This window comes from Nannospalax galili, unplaced genomic scaffold, assembly GCF_000622305.1.
Source record: "Nannospalax galili isolate Female #2095 unplaced genomic scaffold, S.galili_v1.0 scaffold2127, whole genome shotgun sequence".
Lineage (NCBI taxonomy): Eukaryota > Metazoa > Chordata > Mammalia > Rodentia > Spalacidae > Nannospalax > Nannospalax galili.
Window position 1 is genome coordinate 18885 of NW_008356163.1, and position 8080 is coordinate 26964.

General features: G+C 41.0%; 1 pseudogene; it reads right to left on the reverse strand.

Annotated features, from left to right (window-relative positions):
- The window catches only part of LOC103750936, a 9531-nt pseudogene extending 4719 nt beyond the window's left edge, over nt 1-4812 (reverse strand).
- Between the last annotated feature and the right edge of the window lie 3268 nt (nt 4813-8080).

Here is an 8080-nt window from a genome sequence, read left to right on the forward strand (position 1 = left end):
TTAATGTACTTAATGTATATAGAGGGACATATGCTCCTCCCATCACCCGACACTGGGCTCAAACACACCCAGTACCTCCCATCATGGTCAGATGGAAGGACCCCTTTGATGGACTCTGGAAAGGACCAGATCCATTGTTAACAACAGGGAGAGGATTTGCTTGTGTTTTCCCACAGGACCAACCAAAGCCTATTTGGATTCCAGTTAGAAATGTCAGACACCTCCCCACCCACAAGGAAAATGGCTCGCATGATCCTGACAGAAACAAAGAAAAGAAAGAGGCAGAGACGACATCCAAGGCCACCCCAGATCACATGGAGAGAGATCCATGACCTAGTGGAGACTGCATGCCACAGATGTCCCCCTGGAGCTTCCTTCTCTGACATTCTCCTGGCTGTCTTTACCCTGCTTAGCACGAACTCTTCAGACAGCCCCCAGTCTCCCTAATACCATGTTCTAGAGATTTTAATTTTCAGAGAAAGAATCAGATTCATGGGACAACTGCTGGAGCATTGGAGCAATAGCAGAATTCTACTCAGGTGTATTTTCTAGGTACCCCACAGCTAACCTTTGTGTCTCTTAACAGCTTACATCTGCAACCAAGCATGTGCTAACTTATAATGTTATTTTACAGGAAAGATAGAGGAACAAATAAAATCAGCTGTGTCCTAGAGCAAGCTTAACTTTCTTCCCTTCACCATCTACCCCAATATCTAATAGCTTTTGTGTGCATCCAGCAATAGATCTTTGCTGTCAGCAGTACCAGCTACCACCCTTCTCTACCCAGGAGCTGCCAGTAGAAAAAGACTTCACTGACTTTCATCTAAGTGGATTCAAACAGCTAACTAACTATTCAGTAACATTTTCAGCAACAAGTCTCCCCAGTCTTTTCCTATAGAGTGAGGAAAAGCCCAAAACTGTGTTAATTTCTCTTTATCCACCTTTGTATAACAACAATTACATCCCAGGAGCTGTCAGCAAAGAAAGATCTTCTTCCCCTTACTGACGGAGACCGAACCTGCACTGGATGCTGGAGATGTTGCCATGACAACACGCTGTACCGACTCCGCCCTTGGCTGAAAACAAGTTGAACCGAGCAGTGACATTTGTAACTGGTAGCCAGGAGTTTCTCCAACAGCAGATGAACTTTCTTGCCAGAAGTTATGCTTCACAATAAAAGAACATTGGACTTGATAGCTGTTAAACATGGGACTATATGATATTGGGAAAGATACTGTTTCTTTGTAAATGAATCAGATGTTGTTGAAACCAATGTTAACACCCTCAAAACTTTGTAATCTATTGGCTTGTTTTGCATGGCCCCTATCCCTTATTGCTCTCTGATAGTACTGTGTATTATTGCTGTTTCACTGTTTTTCAAGGTCTCCTTGCTGACTGCTACTGCCATTTGCTAAAATCACCACAGGAAACAGGTCATGGTCAGTTATCAAACTTTGGATTTTCCCGAAAATGAGTTGGTTCTTATGGCTGGCGATGACACTTTTTCATATTTTAATCAAAGAGGGGGAGATGTTGGGGTCCTCCGTTATGCAAAGTAGAAGTCTCTTCATGTCCGGATAGCTCACGAGCTCAGAAACCATGTGCTGCAGATTCCTTTTCATAGCAGAGTGCCTTCCTGGCATCCTCCCTGACTCTTCTTTTAAAGTGCTCGCAACAAATACATGCCCTCCGGCACAGGAGCTACCAGGTTTTTAATCAGGCGTTGTCTGATAGCCTGATAGAAGCCCACCTCCCTATGTGAATGAGGCATCCTAAAAGTACCTATCAGCTAAGGCTTCTTCTGCTGTCTCTACACTATAAATAGTCCTAGTTTTACCCCAATAAAGTTGGAGCTGGAGCTGAATCACTGAGATCTGAGCTGAGTCACTTGTCTTGAGCTGTAACACTAAATCCTGTGATCCAGTCTCCCTGAGGGATGCTATTCCCCCGTTGCTGACTCACCGACACCCTGGATTTCGCCATCCCTCGTACGCTTCCTGTGTGGTCCAAGTGGCCAGTGGACCTCACATCCTGAGGAAGGTATACGGGTGAAATAGGGATGGGATCGACTGAGTAGACCTCAGTAGCGGAGGAACTTTCACTGCCCAGGAGTGTGCGCTGGGACCCTGAGAGCCTAGCGCGTGCTCACCTATATTCATCTCCACACCTGGGCTGAACAGCTGGGCCCAGAGGTGCAGATAGTCCTGAAGCAGCTCAGCAGCAGGCACCTCCAACAGCTCCAGCATTTCCTTCCCGGCCAAGTCCTGTAGCGCCTTGAGCTCCTTGGCCACTTTGCTTTTGAGCATCAGGGGGTTGATGAGGCCAGAGCAGTACACCATCCACAAAACTGTCTCATCCAACTGTGTTTTGGGAGCTACCTGGAGCCCGTTCACTAGCTTCACAGCCACCACCACCAGGTGCACCAGCCCGTTTGGCAGCGGTGTGGACCGACCCGAGTAGAGGAGAAACTGATGTTCTTCGACCTTCTCCAGGGTACTGGTAAAGGTCTTGGGGGCAGGGCTGGTGGTGGGCCCCACAGTCTGCAGCGCGGTCACTTGCTAGGTGGGATTGTTGAGCTGGATGTGCTGCAGGTAGACATGGGATTGCCCCGGTGCGCCAGGAAGTCTTCCTGCAGCATGCAGTCATGGCCAGACCCGGTGGAGAGGCCCGAGGCCGAGGCGAGTCCGGGGACCCCAGTCTGCTGAAGGGACACCTACAAATATAACCCAAGGCTGGAATATGCAGATACCTGGAGGAACAGATTCTAAAGAGGACATGGATTTCAGATTCTATCCTGTATTTCAGGACAGATGCTTTGATCAATTCTGTGTTCACTCTAAAAACTAGTAAGTCTTGTGCTAGCAACCACAGCTGCTATGAGTTCAGGATTGTCATAGCCAAGTCGTGACCGGAAAACAGCATTTTTACAATTTTTTCCCATCCTTCAGCTCTTTCATTCTTTCTGTCTCTGCTTCTGCAATATTTCCTAAACTTTTCTGGTGGTGGAAATGGGAGTTGACAACTGAACCATTTAGGGCTGGGCACTCAGTCTCTTATTCTCAGCAATTTGACCAATTTTATATCTCTCCATTGACTGCTGCCCACTGTAAAAGAAGCTTCTCTGACAAATGCTGAGAGCAATCCAGTCTATGGGGGTAAGCCTAAAATATTAGGAGACAATTTGACAAAATGATCATTCAGCAAAGCAATAACAGGTTCTACCTTAAGATCTCTATGACCTACCCAGCCATGGACTTTGGACCAAGATCATAGCACCAGGCATGATATTTTCTCCTGTGTAGAAGGCCTCAAATGAAGTCATGTCATTATTATACCAGTAGGCACATCTTGCCTGGTATTATTGCTACCACATATGGGCAGCACTAATTAGACTTAGTGAGCTATAAAAAAAGACATGAAATTGAGAGGGAGTTTGTTGAGGAGACATAGAGGAATTTGAAGGAGGGAATTGGGGAGTAGATATGATTATATCTCATTATATATATATGTATGTATGGAATTATCAAAAATAAAGAAAAATAATTTTTAAAAGAACTGGGAAGTTGGCATATATATGCATTCAATATACACATATATGTGATAAGGCTATTTTTATATATTATATATTATGCTAAAAGGTCTGTGTTAAATCACTCTTTAACAATACATATTTTTATATTTTTGAGATAGGGTCTCCCTGTAGCCCCATCTGACCAGGAATTCACTATGTAGACAAGGCTGGTTTCAACCTCACAGAGACCCACTTCCCTCTGCCTCTCAAGTGCAATAGTACATAACTTTGATTATTGCCACACTGGTAAATAAATAATAGATGACATATTTTGATAAAATCTGTCTCAATAGACCAGGTTCTTTACTAAATTCTGCTCTTTATGTATCAGTTTTTAAAAATACAAATTAAAGAGTCAAAATAACAGATGGCTTGCTGCAAGAGGATAATCTAGTCAATGTATTTATAGGAGAGTTAAACAAAAATAACAATATGATTGATAATTTATTACATGCAAATAGTGCATCCTAAGTGTTTTTCAAGTTACACTGGGTACTTTTTTCACTACTGTTTCCAAGGACACTGAAGCTCTTCAACCAGGTGTAGTGGTATCTAGCATTAGGGGGTGAAGAAGTAGGATACATACCTGCCTTCGTGATATAAACCTTCTCTCAAAAATATAGCAATTTCAGCATATATTCAAGATACAGCATGGGAAGGCAATTATAAATATGAGTATGTTTACATTTTATACTTATCAATATTTTATTCATTTTCAAGTAAGTAAAGTGAGTTAAGGAAGTGATAGAGATAGATAAGCGATTTATTCCCAGGCATACCATTTATAATTCAAGGAGATATTTTTAAAAATAATTTATTGAGAATTTTATACATGCATATAGGTATTTTGATCAGATCCGTGCCCACTCCCTCCTCTCCAACACCTCCCATATCTGCCCATCACTCTTTTCTGACTACTTTGTGTAATCTTTCTTCTCTTTTTTATGGGTTTTTTGCTAATTTACCATTCCACCCACTGAAGAGGTAACCCTATAATTTTTTAAGAATAAGAGCTCCCAAACACTTTGGACATTTTTGGCATTTGTAACAGAGTATATTGCTAACAGGCCCAAAGATATTTTGACTTTTAGCCTAGAAACTGACTACTTTGGGGGGGGGTGTCTTCTTACCCTAACTGCCTAGCCAACTCTTGACTCCTATTCTTATCACACCATCCTCTGAAGAGGTGAACCAACTTGTGCATAAGAAATCAGGATACAGAACACTCTGGCTTCTTCCATGCTGAACAGAGACACAAAGTAAGGCAATTAGAGTACCCCTTCAGTGGGTCTAAATAAAAGACTCCCAAATTGCATAACTCTTATCTGTAGGAGGAAAAGATAGTCCTTGACTGGTAAATAGGAGATGTGAAGGAGAGAAGTAAAGGCAAGAGTAGTTGGCATTACAAGTTCTAAACAGGGAACCAGAAAAAAATCAGAACAGGGCAAATTTCAAATACTCATATGAGTATCCGTTGGAATTTCTTGATAAGAACTTCCAAAAGCATCTCTCTATTGGGTTCTTCCTAATTTTTCTTTTGTTTGCCAAGGGTGAGCAAGAGAGTGATGGATTCAGGATTTGCTTTCAGGCACTTTGATAACTGTTGGAGAGGTTAGACTCAGGGTCAGTTCCCTCTCAAAGGCTTCTAGATAGGGGAAGAATACAAATTCGGCCATCATTTTAAAGCAATAGAAGGTTGTCTCCTTACCTGTAGGTGGGCACTATGTTATTGGAGACCAAGATATGAACCCTTACATCTGAACAGCAATTTCTGATTAGGAACAAAATCATCAATGAGAGATAATTGTCCAAATAACTTTTTATATGGACTTAAGCCTATTGTCTGGGAAGCGTAAGCCCTTGAACTCTTGAAGAAATGTATCGATCACTTACACTTTAATTTTTTCAGTTGCTGCAGTCCCTCCTTATTTGTTCTGTGGAGTAAGAACAAGAGGGTTCAAGGGATGTTCCTGAGACTGCCAGTGTAACATAGCCTGGAGCTTCTATGCTGGTAGTATGCCTGGAGTAAAATGATAAGTAATTGGGATTATGAAATATATATTCTTATCCTTTAAAAATTTGACACATGAAAACAATGTATCTTGATCAGGTCCACTTAAACTAGACCCCTCCAACTCCTTCTAGGACTCCACAAAATACCTCCTTCCCAATGTTATGTTCTTTTGCTTTTCTTATTATTTATTATATTTACTTATTATTTATTTATTTATATTTATTCTTATTTTAACACTGAGTAGAAATAGTTCTGCTCATATGTGCATTGGTATGGGGTTATACTCTGGGGCATGAACAATCTCAGTGACCTCATCATCTCCCCCAAAATAGGGATTCTCCCACCCCCAGCAACCCTTAACTGCCAATAGGTCTTCAGCTATTGGTGGTATTTGGGTAGCTTCTCCTCTAACCAAGCTGGAATTTTTAACTGACTTTATCTTGTGCAACAAACCATAACTAATGTGCAACAGCCAGGCCATGTACAGAGGACAGCATTTCACAACACTGCTCTGCAGTAACCACTACTTATTGAAAAAAAAAAAATCATTGCAGACTGATTGTAGCGAGACATGAGGAAGAGTATGCCTTACATACGACCGGATGAATTGATTAGATGCCAGTGGACGAATTTACACTGAAAGACATCTGGGTACAAATGCTTGACTGAATGGGTATTAACTTGTATGGCAGAATACGTGAATTCTGGTGGGGATTGGGGTGTCCCACATAGGACATGGATTGGGAGGGGATCTAAACTTGATTAAGAACTGTTATATAAAATTAGAAAAAGTTCTATAAAAAAACACAGGATTTCAGAGTACATTGAAGCAAAGCATAGTAAAATGAATTATGCCTGCATTAAACAAGCTTCTTTGATCTCTTTGAGCACTCCTGAGAGTAGCACAAATCTGTGGAAATCAACATGAAAATTTGGAAATCTGTTTGACAAAAGTAAAACAACAAGAGAAGATATTCACACTGAGTCTGAGACCTCCCTTGCTTTCGGTTTTGGCCATGTGTACAGGTATCAAGCATTTCCTCCTATGGATTATGCTTGAAATCCAATAATTACCCAATGAATAGTTTTGCCACAGACCAGTTCTGGGTATGACCATTGGCATCTTCATTCCTCCCGCCAGCTCTATGGCAGCTTTCAGCACAATTTGAGCTGGCAGCAAGAAGTGAATTTTCTGTTCACTTCAAGATTAATGTCCTGTATGCTGAGTGGTGATTTCAACAATAGAGCTATCCAGTTATGGGGGACAACAAGAACAATGGCACTATCTGTATTGCTCTGAGTGACTCTGGGGTCTCCATGACAACTGGTAAGTAGGTAACATTTGTCTGACACTGATTTTTATCTAATAGCCCATGTCTTCTAAAAGCAGCATTGTTAATCCATGGAGTACCTCTGATAAATCTTCTCTTTAAAATTTAATATAGCTGGGCATGATAGTACATACTTTTAACCCTGTCACTTGGTGGGAAGCTAGGTATCTCTGAAATCTATGCCAGTCTGGTCTACATAGAAAGTTCCTGGCCAATGTGGGCCATAGGGAGACCCTGTCTCAAACCCTTTCACCCCAAAATAATAAATAAATAAATAAATAAATAATTGCATATATATGTATATAACACACAAATGGGTCTGTCATGTATACACATATTTCAAATTTATTTTATTTCTAGCCATGTGTGTATGTTGAGGTTGGCTTGTGTGAACATGAGTTTGGGTGCCCATTGAACCCAAATTCATCAGGGCATCGTCAGCTGTCTATTGTAGGTGCTGGGTCGTAAACTTGGGTCCTCTGCAGAGCAGTAGGCATTCATAATAACTGTGCTGCCTCTCCAACTCCCAAATTAAATATATATGTATTAAGATACATCTACATTGCAAGTCTTAATTTCACTTTTATTTTATATGCATAAATGCCTGCTTGAATGTACAGTACATGTGCACACTACCCACAGAGGCCAGAAGGGTGCATAGGAATCCCTAGAGCTGTCATTAAAGGCATGTATCAGATGGTATGTCAGTGCCGAGAACTAAACTAATGTCCACTTCAAAAGCAGAAAATGTTCTTAATTTTTTTATCTATTTCTCCAGCCCCCAAAATTATATTTTAGGAAGTAGTGGGTTTTCCTGTATCTTTGGTTCTGGTTAAAGGGTCTCATATCATCACTTTCCTAGGTACTCTGGGCCTAATCCTAGCTTAAACTTTTAGCAAGTACTTCGGCGTGACACTTAAAGGAAGTTCTCAAAACCAAAACACAAATGGCTATGATGTGTAAATGTGATGTTTTTAGGGTGCCCCATATTCCTGCATATCCCATTCCTGTATTTAAAAAATTATTTATATTATTTGCTTGGACAGTCCAATTTTTCAACTTTATCACCCAGTCATAGTCTTATTTCCATTTCATTCATTTTGTTGGTGAGAATTTTTCATGTCATTTCAAATGGCTAATTGAATTTTTCAATCACATCTTCAT